General features: G+C 44.7%; 1 long non-coding RNA gene across 2 annotated transcripts; it reads right to left on the reverse strand.

Annotated features, from left to right (window-relative positions):
* Positions 1-5392: 5392 nt before the first annotated feature.
* LOC147375935 (uncharacterized) lies at positions 5393-11979 on the reverse strand. 2 transcript variants are annotated; one of them, XR_015161636.1, is made up of 3 exons: positions 11512-11979; positions 6147-6320; positions 5393-5913 (listed from the first exon to the last, which is right to left on the reverse strand). It is a non-coding gene; the product is annotated as an uncharacterized LOC147375935 (long non-coding RNA). The 2 variants fall into 2 exon arrangements; XR_015161635.1 differs by lacking the exon at positions 6147-6320.
* Positions 11980-13013: the final 1034 nt, after the last annotated feature.

Below are 13013 nucleotides of genomic sequence, written 5' to 3' on the forward strand. Positions count from 1 at the left end.
AACCTCTCCTAAGGACCAATGCAGTAATCTAAAACTAATCAATAATGGTTTAACCTCCTTGTTACCAGAATTATTGATTCTATTTTGTTCATAATGAGATTTTTTTTTAACCAATTCTATTAAAGTCCATAATAAAGTATTAACATGGAGACATAATTTCTATTGAAGCCTGGTGCTGTCATTTGAAATCAGTTTTATAATTGTTCATTTAATTTCATATCAGGAAAGAAAGAGCTATATAAATGTACCTGCTACTTTGATTTTCTGTCTTCATTGAGTGCATCTTTGAATGAAATGCTCCTTCAGTTCAGTTCAGTTCACTTCAGTTGCTCAGTCGTGTCCAACTCTTTGGGACCCCACGAATTTCAGCATGCCAGGCCTCCCTGTCCATCACCAACTCCAGAGTTCACTCAAACTCATGTCCATCGAGTTGGTGATCCCATCCAGCCATTTCGTCCCCTTCCCCTCCTGCCCCCATTCCCTCCCAGCATCAGAGTCTTTTCCAATGAGTCAACACTTCACATGAGGTGGGCAAAATACTGGAGTTTCAGCTTTAGCATCATTCCTTCCAAAGAACACTGCTGGAGTACAGCTCCAGCATCCAGGGAATCAGCCTGAAGGGGTGAGCTGTGTCTGCAGATGATGTAGCCTCTGACTCAGTATGGAACTACCTGTTTATTTCAAGCCTCAGGTTTTCTTTTATACTTTGACAAAAGCATTAGGTCAGAGGTTTGACATTTTCAGTTTCCCGCACCCAGATTTACTGTCTCCAGAAATCATTGTTATCCTACACACAGAGTTCCTGCTTCAGTTCTCTCAGAATCAGCTTTACTATCTATTATCTACTTCTTCTTATGTGTCCTATACTTAACTTGTGATTACAGTGTAACTCATGCTACATTCCTCAGTTTATTTCTTATCTTTCTAAATCCTGTTTGCCACTAGCAGCTTAAGATCACTATCTCCTAAAATGGCTTCTAACTATTCTTAATTATTCCTAAACCCTAAACTAAAAACAACTTTTGCCATAAATATTTCCCTCACAAACAGATCTCAGAAAACAATCCTTCCCATGGCCTCAAGCTACAGCCTAGGTGCTCATCCTGAAACATTCTTTGTAAAGATCCTTAAACAAATGTCAACGGTTACTTTATAGATTATTTTCTGGACACAACTGCAGAAGGCTTTATGCTTTCTCATGCTTCTTTCAAGCACCTTAACATCCTTTACAGCCAACTCAACCGAAGAAAGGAAAGAACAAGTCAGAATCACAAGGCCTAACTCCTTCATCCCAGGTCTGTGCCTGTGGGACAAGGAGAGGGGGCTGGGAGTCATGCCTCCATTTTGTCAATAAGGCCTAATGCGGCTCCTGACAGAACACTCAGGACTGATTTCCTTTAGAATGGACTGGTTGGATCTTCTTATAATCCAAGGGACTCTCAAGAGTCTTCTCCATCACCACAGTTCAAAAGCATCAATTCTTCAGTGCTCAGCTTTCTTCACAGCCCAATGCTCACAGCTATACATAACCACTGGAAAAACCATAGCCTTGACTAGATGGACCTTTGTTGACAAAGTAATGTCTCTGCTTTTCAATATGCTATCTAGGTTGGTCATAACTTTCCTTCTAAAGAGTAAGTGTCTTTTGATTTCATAGCTGCAGTCACCATCTGCAGTGATTTGGAGCCCCAAAAAATAAAGTCTGACACTGTTTCCACTGTTTCCCATCTATTTCCCATGAAGTGATGGGACCAGATGCCATGATCTTGTTTTCTGAATGTTGAGCTTTAAGGCAACTTGTTCACTCTCCTCTTTCACCTTCATCAAGAGGCTTTTTGGTTCCTCTTCACTTTCTGCCATAATGGTGGTGTCATCTGCATATCTGAGATTATTGATATTTCTCCTAGCAATCTTGATTCCAGCTTGTGCATCTTCCAGCCCAGCGTTTCTCATGATGTACACTACATATAAGTTAAATAAGCTGGGTGACAATATACAGCCTTGACGTACTCCTTTTCCTATTTGGAACCAGTCTGTTGTTCCATGTCCAGTTGTAACTGTTGCTTCCTGACCTACATATAGGTTTCTCAAGAAGCTGGTCAGGTGACCTAGGTATCTCTAATTTACTTGAAGAAATCTCTAGTCTTTCCCATTAGATTATTTTCCTCTATTTCTTTACACTGATTTCTGAGGAAGGCTTTCTTATCTCTTCTTGCTATTCTTTGGAACTCTGCATTCAAATGGGTATATCTTTCCTTTTCTCCTTTGCTTTTTTGCTTCTCTTCTTTTCACAGCTATTTGTAAGGCCTCCTCAGATAGCCATTTAGCTTATTTGCATTTCTTTTTCTTGGGGATGGTCTTGATTCCTGTCTCCTGTACAATGTCATGAACCTCAGTCCGTAGTTCATCAGGCACTCTGTCAGATCTAGTCCCTTAAATCTATTTCTCACTTCAACTGTATAGTCATAAGGGATTTGATTTCTACCTGAATGGTCTAGTAGTTTCTCCACTTTCTTCAATTTCAGTTTGAATTTGGCAATAAGGAGTTCATGGTCTGAGCCACAGTTAGCTCTCAGTCTTGTTTTTGCTGACTCTATAGAGCTTCTCCATCTTTGGCTGCAAAGAATATAATCCATCTAATTTCAGTGTTGACCATCTGGTGATGTCCTTGTGTAAAGTCTTCTCTTGTGTTGTTGGAAACATTTCATGAAAAGAAGGGCTCAAAAAAGGACAGAAATTGTAGGGACCTAGCAAAAGTAGAAGATATTAAGAAGAGGTGGCAAGAATATGCAGAAGAAGTGTACAAAAAAAGATCTTCATAACCCAGTTAATCACGAAGGTATGATCACTCACCTAGAGCCAGACACCCTGGAATGTGAAGTCAAGTGGGCCGTAGGAAGCGTCACTATGAACAACACTAGTAGAAGTGATGGAATTCCAGTTGAGCTATTTCAAATCCTGAAAGACGATGCTGTGAAAGTGCTTCACTCAATATGCCAGCAAATTTGGAACACTCAGCAGTGGCCACAGGACTGGAAAAGGTCAGTTTTCATTCCAATCCCAAAGAAAGGCAGTGCCAAAGAATGCTCAAACTACTGCACAATTGCACTCATCTCACACGCTAGTAAAGTAATGCTCAAAATTCTACAAACCAGGCTTCAGCAATACATGAACTGTGAACTTCCAGATGTTCAAGCTGGTTTTAGACAAGGCAGAGTAACCAGAGATCAAATTGCCAACATCCACTGGATCATCAAAAACAAAAGAGAGTTCCAGAAAAACATCTATTTCTGCTTTATTGACTATGCCAAAGCCTTTGACTGTGCGTATCACATTAAAATGTGGAAAATTCTGTAAGAGATGGGAATACCAAACCACCTAACCTGCCTCTTGAGAAACCTGTATGCAGGTCAGGAAATAACAGTTAGAAATGGACATGGAACAACAGACTGTTTCCAAATAGGAAAAGGAGTACATCAAGGCTATATATTGTCACTGTGCTTATTTTACTTATATGCAGAATACACCATGAGAAACACTGGGCCAGATGAAGCACAAGCTGGAATAAAGATTGCCTGGAGAAATATCAATAATCTGAGATATGCAGATGACACCACCCTTATGGCAGCAAGTGAAGAGGAGCTAAAGGTCCTATTGATGAAAGTTAAAGAGAATAGTGAAAAAGTTGGCTTAAAGGTCAACATTCAGAAAACAAAGATCATGGCATCCAGTCCCATCACTTCATGGCAAATAGATGGGGAAACAGTGGAAACAACGGCTGACTATTTTGCCGGATCCAAAATCACTGCAAAGGGTGACTGCAGCCATGAAATTAAAAGATGCTTACTTCTTGGAAGGAAAGTTATGACCAACCTAGAAAGCATATTAAAAAGCGGAGACATTAAGTTGCCAACAAAGGTCCATCTAGTCAAGGCTATGGTTTTTCCATTAGTCATGTACGGATATGAGAGTTGGACTATAAAGAAAGCTGGGTGCCAGCTTTCTTTTATTTATGCTTTTGAACTATATTGTTGGAGAAGAGTCGTTAGAATCCCTTGGTCTGCAAGGATGTCCAACCAGACCATCGTAAGGGAAGTGAAGTGAAAGTGAAGTCGCTCAGTCGTGTCCAACTCTTTGCTTCCCGTGGACTGTAGCCCACCAGGCTCTTCCATCCATGGGATTCTCCAGGCAAGAATACTGGAGTGGGTTGCCATTTCCAGTCAGTCCTTAATAGTCATTGGAGGACAGATATTGAAGCTGAAATGCCAATACTTTGGCTACATGATGCGAAGAGCTGACTCATTTGAAAAAGATCCTGATACTAGGAAAGATAGAAATTGGGAGGAGAAGGGGATGACAGAGGATGAAATGGTTGGATGGCATCACCAAATCAATGGGCATGAGTTTGAGTAAACTCTGGGAGTTGGTAATGGACAGGGAGATCTGACATGCTGCAATCCATGGGGTCGCAAAGAATTAGACATGACCTAGCAACTGAACTGAACTGAGTTGACTGTAGCCCACCAGGCTCCTTTTTCCATGGAATTCTCCAGGCAAGAATACAGGAGTGGGTTGTCATTTCCTTCTCCAGGGAATCTTCCTGAACCAACTCAGGGAACCAACCCAGGCATCCTGCATTACAGGTGTATTCTTTACTGTCTGAGCCACCAAATGTGCAAAACCAATAACAAAACCAGTGACGAGACTGAAACAGCACAAGCTTTCTTCAAAGCCCAGAGAGTGGAGAATCGGGGACTTGGTTTGCCAATCAACTCCTCATGAGGGAGCAACCAAGGCAAGATTTCTTTTTTAAATTTTTTTAAATGGCTGTTCCAGGTGTTAGTTGAGGCCCGTGGGATCATCAGTCTTCATTCTGGCATGCAGGATCTTTAGTTGCAGCTTGTGAACCCTTAGTTGTGGACTCTTAGTTGTGGCATATGGGGAGATCTAGTTTTCTGACCAGGGGTTGAACCCAGGCCCCTGCATTGGGAGCACAGTGGCTTAGCTACTGGACCACCAAGAAGCCCCCAAGGCAAGATTTGTAAATGTAGTGTTAATGAGGGGGAGGCATATGTATTGGTTTTTTGGGGAAAGGAGAGGTTCTCCCTGTACCTTGGGTGTTACTTGTTCTTCTATGATCTGGTGTTTGCTATCTAGTCTGCCAGCAGCATGCTAACATATTACACTGTATAATAAGCCTCGGGCTCAGTGGAAGTCAATATGGTGACTTAAGTTACAGCTGGATTTTTTTCTCTTCAGTTCTGTCATGCGAGTGTAGGTTCCTCGGTTCTTTGTCTCGTCACAACAAAGATTTGGAGCAACGGACATTAAAGCCCTCAGCACGTCACAGCTCTCGGGTCTTGGACAAACCGTGTTATAGCTCTTAGGCAAATCAGTGTTACAGCTCTATTTTATTTAGAAGATAGCAGGAGAGAGAGAGTGAGAGAGAGAGAGAGAGAAAAAGCGCATGCACGCGGGAGAGAGAGAGTCGTGAGAAATCGCTTTGGCTCCTCCTTTTATAAGTTTTCCTCCACCCGGGCCTGCCCTATGCAAACTGGGGTTAGCCAGGAGTTCTGTTTGTTCTGCCTGAAGTCTTCACTCTGGTCCTCTGACCTTCCTTTGACCTTCCTTGTCTTTTAGCCACTGCCATTTTGGACTCCTTTTTCCTATTTACCTACCTAACATTCCCCCCTCAAGAGATGGGAGGCCCAATTCTTTGGGAATGTGGGCATAGAGGTCTTTCTGGCTACTTCTTGCTGAACTGGGATGGTGAGGGGTATTGGGCCTCCCCCTCTTGCTAGTCTCAATCCTCAGAGTCCTTATAGCGGTGCCCAAGGGTGTGTGATATTTTCCATGGTTGGCTGTAGTTTTATATCTTTGTTGAACTGGCACTGCATGTTGTAGCCGGTTGACCTGGGCAGAGACAAAACAGGTTAGACAATTGACAGTACATGGAATAATCATAAGCATCATCAATATAGCATAACAAGGACTAGTAGGAACATTGGTCAATTTTAAATTTACATTGCCAGGATGGCTCAAGTCCCTCCTTGTTCAGGGATCAGAAGATCTATCTCCTGTCTGTCTTGGAGTACAGTCTCTGTCAAGCTATGTTGGCTCCTTAGAGTTATTCTGAGAAATCTTACCCCCAGAAACCAGATTTTGGGGGTGTTCATTAGAATGGCACTCATTGGTAGTTCTGAATAGGTATCTGAGATCTCCCAGGGGCTCATAGGTGTATCAAGTGTCCTCTTCTCTTTTCTTCCATGGCTTGACTCGTGAGTAGTGAAGTCAGGAGTCATGTCCTGGTACCTTGACTGCTGTGGGGGTAGAAAGTATTACAGGGTAGGGGCCCTTCCATGTGGGCTGGAGTTGAGCCTTTGGGGACCCATCTTTCCGGACTTTAATTAGGACTTGAGTCCCTGGAGCATATAGTGGTGACTCTTTAGAATCTTTTGGGTCCTGGTTCATACTCCACAAGTGTATATTCCTGTTGGAATTGCCCAATGGCTATGGTATAAGACTGGAAGGTCTGAACCTCTGGATCTAGGAAGAGGTCATTGACATAAACAAAAGGTCTCCCATATAGCATCTCATAAGGACTAAGACCAACCTGTTCCTTAGGGGCAATGCAGGTGCGGAGGAGAGCTATTGGTAAAGCCTCCTTCCATCCCAGGGAGGTCTCTTGGGTTATCTTTTTTATGGCTGATTTTAAAAATTGATTGGTTATTTCTACTTTTCTTGAAGATTGAGGCCTCCAGGCACAATGGAGATAATAAGTAATGCCCAATGCTTTCGAGACCCCTTGGGTGACCTTAGAAGTAAATGTGTCCCATTGTCACTTTGTAATGACCTGGGCAGACCAAATCTTGGAATGATTTCATGGAGCAGTTTTTTTACCACCTCCCCAGCCTTCTCAGTCCGGGTGGGAAAGCTTCAATCCATCCTGTGAATGTATCTATCATAACTAATAGGTATTTATACCCTTGAGAAACTGGCATCTGGGTGAAGTCCATCTGCCAGTCCTCTCCTGGGTAGGCCCCACGTCGTTGGATGGGCTGGGTCAGCTTGGTCTTCAAGCTCCTTGGGGATTGTTTAATTGGCAAGTGGGACAAGAGGACACCACTTGTCTTATAATTGTTTGGAAGCCTGTTCCTCTGAAGGATCTTTCTAGTAATCTGTGGAGGGCCTTTTCTCCTAAATGAGTAGTGGCATGTAAGAAGTTAACCAACTTCCATTGGAGGTTTCCAGGCAGAAAAAGGAGTCCCTCCCTTTGGAACCACCCCATATGATCTTCTTGAAAGCCCTTGCTCTTAGCTTTAAGAGTCTCACCTTCAGTATATGAAGGAGTTTCTGGCAAATTAGTCTGTGGAACTAAGGTGGCAGGCCCTATTAGGTCATGGTTCTGTAATGCTGCTCTCCTAGCTGCCTGATCAGCTGCTTGGTTCCCTCGTGCCACTTCTGTGTTCCCTTTTTGGTGTCCTTTACAGTGGGAGACTGAAACCTCAGTGGGCAGATGGACTGCCTCCAAGAGTCGAAGAATCTGATCACCATATTTCATTGGGGACCCTCGAGTGGTCAAGTGGCCCCGTTCTTTACAAATAGCCGCATGTGCATGTAGCACCAGAAAGGCATACTTGGAGTCAGTGTAAAAATGACTATTCTTTTTCCTTTTCCCAGCTCTAAAGCTCGAGCCAGGGATATAAGCTCAGCTAATTGGGCTGAAGTACCTGGTGGCAGAGGCTTAGCCTCTATGGTCTCAAAATTGGAGACTACTGCATACCCCACTCTTCTTTTTCCATCCAGGACAAAGCTACTTCCAACAGTGTACCAGATTTCTTCAGGATTGGTCAGAGATCTTCTGACAATCCTTATCAGGGTTTTGTCCAGTGGTCCAAGGTTTCTAGACAAGAGTGAAAGGGGAGAGAGCCCTCGGGGGTAGGTAGGAGGGTGGCTGGGTTAAGAACCTCACAAGGGGATATAGTGAGGCCTGGATTTTCCATCAGCATTACTTGATACCTGAGGATTCTTTGATCAGACATCCATAAATGGCCTCTCCCATTTAGGAGTTGTTTTACTTGGTGGCTGGTAAAAATAGTTTGTTCCCCCCACAGAAGAGTTTTAAAGCATCTTCTATCATGATTGCAATAGCTGCAAGATTTCGAAGGCAGGGGGGCCAACCTCGGTTAGTTGGATCGAGCCTCTTGGATAAGTAAGCTACAGGCTGGGGCTCAGATCCCAACCTTTGAGTTAACACTCCCAAGGCTATTCCCTCTCTTTCATGGACATAAAGTTGGAATGCTTTTTCTGGGTCTGGCAACCTCAAGGCAGGTGCCTGAATTAAGGCCTGTTTTAGTGTAGTCTCTGCCTTCTTTTGAGGAGTTCCCCACATCAGTGGGATTGAATCATCTCCTCCCTTTAAGCTCTCATATAAGGGCTTGGCAATTAAACCATAGTTGGGCATCCAGATTCTACAATAACCAGTTAGCCCCAGGAAAGCTCATAATTGTTTTCGAGTCATGCAGGAGGGCAACTGGAGGATTTCTTGTACCCGATCAGAGGACAGCCTCCTGGACCCGCGTGTAATCTGAACTCTCAGGTAAGTGACCTGTGTCTCAACCATCTGTGCCTTAGAACAGGAGACTTTATATGCCCTTTCTGCCAAGAAGTTTAGAACCTGAATTGCATGTTGTTGGGCACTTTTTTCATCTGGAGAGCAGATTAGTAGGTCATCTACATATTGTAATATTTTCCCATTAGGTCCCAGGTCCAGATCTAGGAGGTCCTGGCTAAGGGCCTTTCCAAACAGGTGGGGGCTATCTCTGAACCCCTGAGGTAATACTGTCCAAGTCATCTGTTGGTGTTTTTCTCCTGGAGCTTCCCAGTCAAAGGCAAAAACGTGTTGGGATTCTTTAGCCAGTGGTATGCAAAAAAATGCATCTTTGAGATCCAAGACAGTAAACCACTTGGCACTGGGTGGGATTTCTCCCAAGATGACATAGGGATTGTGTACTGTGAGATGGAGGGGTACTACAGCTTCATTTATGATCTGGAGATCTTGAACCATTCACCAGGTTCTGTCTTTTTTCTTTACTGAGAGGATTGGGGTGTTACATGGCAAACTGGTCGGGACCAATGGCCCACAAGCAAGGAATTTATTTATTAAAGGCTGTAGTCCCTCTTGAGCCTCTCTTTTGAGAGGGTATTGTTTCCGGTTAGGAAACCGAGTGGGATCTTGGAGGACAATGATGACTGCTTCAGCTTGGTGGGCTCGTCCAGGAATCCCCTGATCCCACACCTGAGGGTTAATTTTGTCTTCCCATAGTTTTTGGTCCCTCTCTATTGAAGCTGTAATGGGTTATTCAGTAGTAACCAGGAGCTGTAGAGCTCTAGAGGCTGAAAAACTTCCCATCACAAGGGTGGTCCCCAGTTTAGTGAGTATATCTCTTCCCAATAAGGGGGTAGGACACTCGGGGACCACCAGAAACTGGTGGGAAAATATTTGTCCATCCCAGCAACAAAGAAGTGCTCGGGTCAATCTTTTAGTAGTTGCTTTTCCTGTAGCACCCAAAATGGTACAGGTTTTGGAGGAGAAGGCTCTGGAGTAGGAGATCAAGTCAGAGTAGGTAGCCCCTGTGTCAACTAAGAAATTCTTGAACCTACCTGCCACATCCAGTCTCACCCTTGGCTCCAGCCCCGTGATGGTTATCTGTGACAGGCGGGCTGGCTGGAACGGGCCACTTCAGTCCTCTTGAACCATCATGAGGGTAGGCTTGGCACTTGACCTTGAGGCTCTTGGGTCCCAAGGGCAGAGTGCCACCCAATGTCCCAGTTGATGGCATTTGTGGCAAGCTGATCTAAGAGACTTGTGACGTTTGGACACTCTTTGGCCCAATGCCCCGCCTGTTTACAGATCAGGCATTTGTCTCGTGCCTTGTCCTTCAAGGACTCAGGATTTGCCATAGGGCTTCTCTGGAGGGTGGCCAGCATCTGGGCATGCCTTGTCTCTTTCTTTCTCTCCTTCTCCTGCGCCTTGGCCTCCTTCTCCTGTTCTCCATTATAAAAGGTATTGATGGCTGTCTGGACCATCTCATCTAAAGAGACAGCAGGGTTCTGCTGTTGTAGCTGCTATAAGTTAATTCTGATATCTGATGCACATTGGTACAGGAATTTGTCCTTTAAAATCACCCGTCCCTTGTAAGAGTCTAAGTCCAGATTGGTAAACTTTTGGAGTGCCTCTTTTAGCCTCTCCAGAAAGTCAATAGGGTTCTCATTGGGCTCCTGAGTTATTGCTGAGACTGGGCACAGTCCCACAAGTAATAGGCCTTTTTGTTTTCATGAGTGGAATTACTTAAGGGTGAGTCTTTCTAAAGCTTATCCTACCCAGAACTGTTGCAACCTGAGAGCCAGGCGTCCCCGGGTCAAGGAGCAGATCCCCAGGCAGATCGAGGCATGACAGCCTCCTGGGACCCCTGGGACTAGAGGATCCCTGAACAGGTTGAGGCGTGACAACCTTTCGAAGACCAACCCCTAGGCAGGTCAAGGCGTGATGACCCTCTGGGATCCCCCAGACTGGAGTTTGGGTGTCCCCAAGATCTCCAGTGTGACCAGTATTGGGTAGGATTAGGAGGTTGGATATTATAGAGTATTTCCCTCCCAAGGCCAGCTATTTTCTGGTTGTCTCTCCAGAAGATTATAGAGGCGACCTTGTGGGTCTGGATGGGGCTCAGGAAAAGAGCATGAAACAGGAGGGAAAGGGGCAGAGCACAACCTTTGAAAGAATAACATAGCACAAGGGTATAATGTAAACCAATTAAAATCAATTGGGTCCAAGATGATTCAAGTAAACCTTAATCCCCAATCTATAAGCCAACAGACACACCCAGAGGTGGCAGGACAGCTCCAAGGCAAAAGAGGGAGGAGTTGGTGGCTCCCCAATGGCTGGGATGATCCTCTCACTCATTAGCATATGAATTCCACACCCTCACAAAACCTAGCCAGGCCTAATACCATGGCCCCAGCCCTTGCCCTCAGCAATGGTTCACACCCTGAAGAGTGGCTTCTCTCTGGATCCTAACAAATCCACTTCTTATCGCTTTTTCTCTCAGTGAATTTTTGCAATGAGACATCAGAGCCTGAGTTTCATTAGTTTTGGCTGGGCTTGAGTCCCGGGAGAGAGCTGAAGGACAGGAGGAAAAAGCAGTGGGAAAAACGTGCCAAGGAATCCCCTTCATAGCCCGCCGGAAAATTTGCTAAATATCTGACCGGTGCTCACAGTTTCATTGGTCTGATCAGTGGCACAGAGAAGAAAAAGGACAGAAGAGTACCCACTGGCTTGGGTAACAGCTACTGCGGCTCAGCAGACAGCGCCTTTGGGACATGCTGAGTAGTAGCCTCTCCAGAGTCCCTCAATTATGTCCCCTGCTGCCCGCCTATTCACAGGAGGTTCGAGGAAACAAGAAACGAGAGATTGTAAAGGTACCTCTAGCCATAGGAGCGAGGACATCTTACCTTAACTGGAGGTCTTCTGGAATCTGAGACTGGGCCGCCTGAGCTTTCTGAGTTCGTTTTTCGCTGTCCCGGTTTCCAGCACGATGAGCCTTCCCCTGCGTTGGGTTTCTTCGCCTTCCGTTTCTAGCGCAGGAGCTTTGCTGAGTTGGGCTCTTGCTATGCTTGGCCTCTTCCGCGTGGAGGTTGTTTCAGCCAGGTTAAACCCGAGTCACGGCACCATAGATGTCACGCGAGTGTAGGTTCCTCGGTTCTGTGTCCCCTCACAACAAAGATTTGGAGCAACGGACATTAAAGCCCTCAGCGCGTCACAGCTCTCGGGTCTTGGACAAACTGTGTTATAGCTCTTAGGCAAATCAGTGTTACAGCTCTATTTTATTTAGAAGATAGCAGGAGAGAGAGAGAGAGAGAGAGAGAGAGAGAGAGAGAGCGCGCGCGCGCGCGTGCGAGCCCACGCACGCGGGAGAGAGAGTCAGTGAGAAAGCTCTTTGGCTCCTCCTTTTATATGTTTTCCTCCACCTGGGCCTGCCCTATGCAAATTGGGGTTAGCCCGGAGTGCTGTTTGTTCTGCCTGAAGTCTTCACTCTGGTCCTCTGACCTTCCTTTGACCTTCCTTGTCTTTTAGCCACCGCCATTTTGGACTCCTTTTCTCTATTCTACCTACCTAACAATTCCATCCTTTTGAGGTTTGGTTCTGCAGTTGAAGCATAGTTTCCACCGGGCAAGGGTAAGAACCTGGGGCAACAACTTTGGTAAAGAGTAGAGAGAAAGATTTGGGGAAACCATGCCAGACACCAAGTTGCATATCAGTCAAGAGCTTGACCTTCTATAAGGGAACATCTTATATGAAATGTTGTTGCTAAATCAGGAATGAAGCCAGGATAATTGGCTTCCAAAGGAGAAGAATTCAACCTGGGGCCAGAGATGAGGCTTCATCACTCACAGCTTTTGTGTAATAAAGTTTTATTAAAGTATAAAAGAGATAGAGAAAGCTTCTGCCATAGACTTCAGAAGGGGGCAGAAAGAGTACCCCCTCACTAGGGTTAGCAATGGAGTTATATACATTTTTAATTAGTTATTACAATGAATCAAAAGAATGTCTGGAGGTTGTAAAGATCTTCTAGACACACTCCCATCATTTACATTTTAAGATAACAAGATTAGCCAGAAGGTTTTTCCCAGAAACAGTCCTCAAGCAGGATACATTATTGCTATATAATCCTTAGTACAGAGTTTAAAAAGAGTTGTTTGTTGTGTAATCATCACTTCGAGGCTTAAAGATAAAAACCTTTTATGTAACTAAGACTAAGGAATGTAGAGGGGGAAAAGAAAAACACAAACCACCTTTGTCCTTTCCTCTTCCATGAGAATTCCAGACCCCTTTCTCCTTGGGGACTCTTTTGTTGATCATGATGGCTACTCCATTTCTTCTAAGGGATTCCTGCCCACAGTAGTAGATATAATGGTCATCTGAGTTAAACTCACCCATTCCAGTCCATTTCAGT

This window comes from Bos grunniens, chromosome 3 (genome assembly GCF_055505025.1).
Source record: "Bos grunniens cultivar Pamir isolate PY7600 chromosome 3, Bosgru_T2T1.0, whole genome shotgun sequence".
Taxonomy (NCBI): Eukaryota; Metazoa; Chordata; class Mammalia; order Artiodactyla; family Bovidae; genus Bos; species Bos grunniens.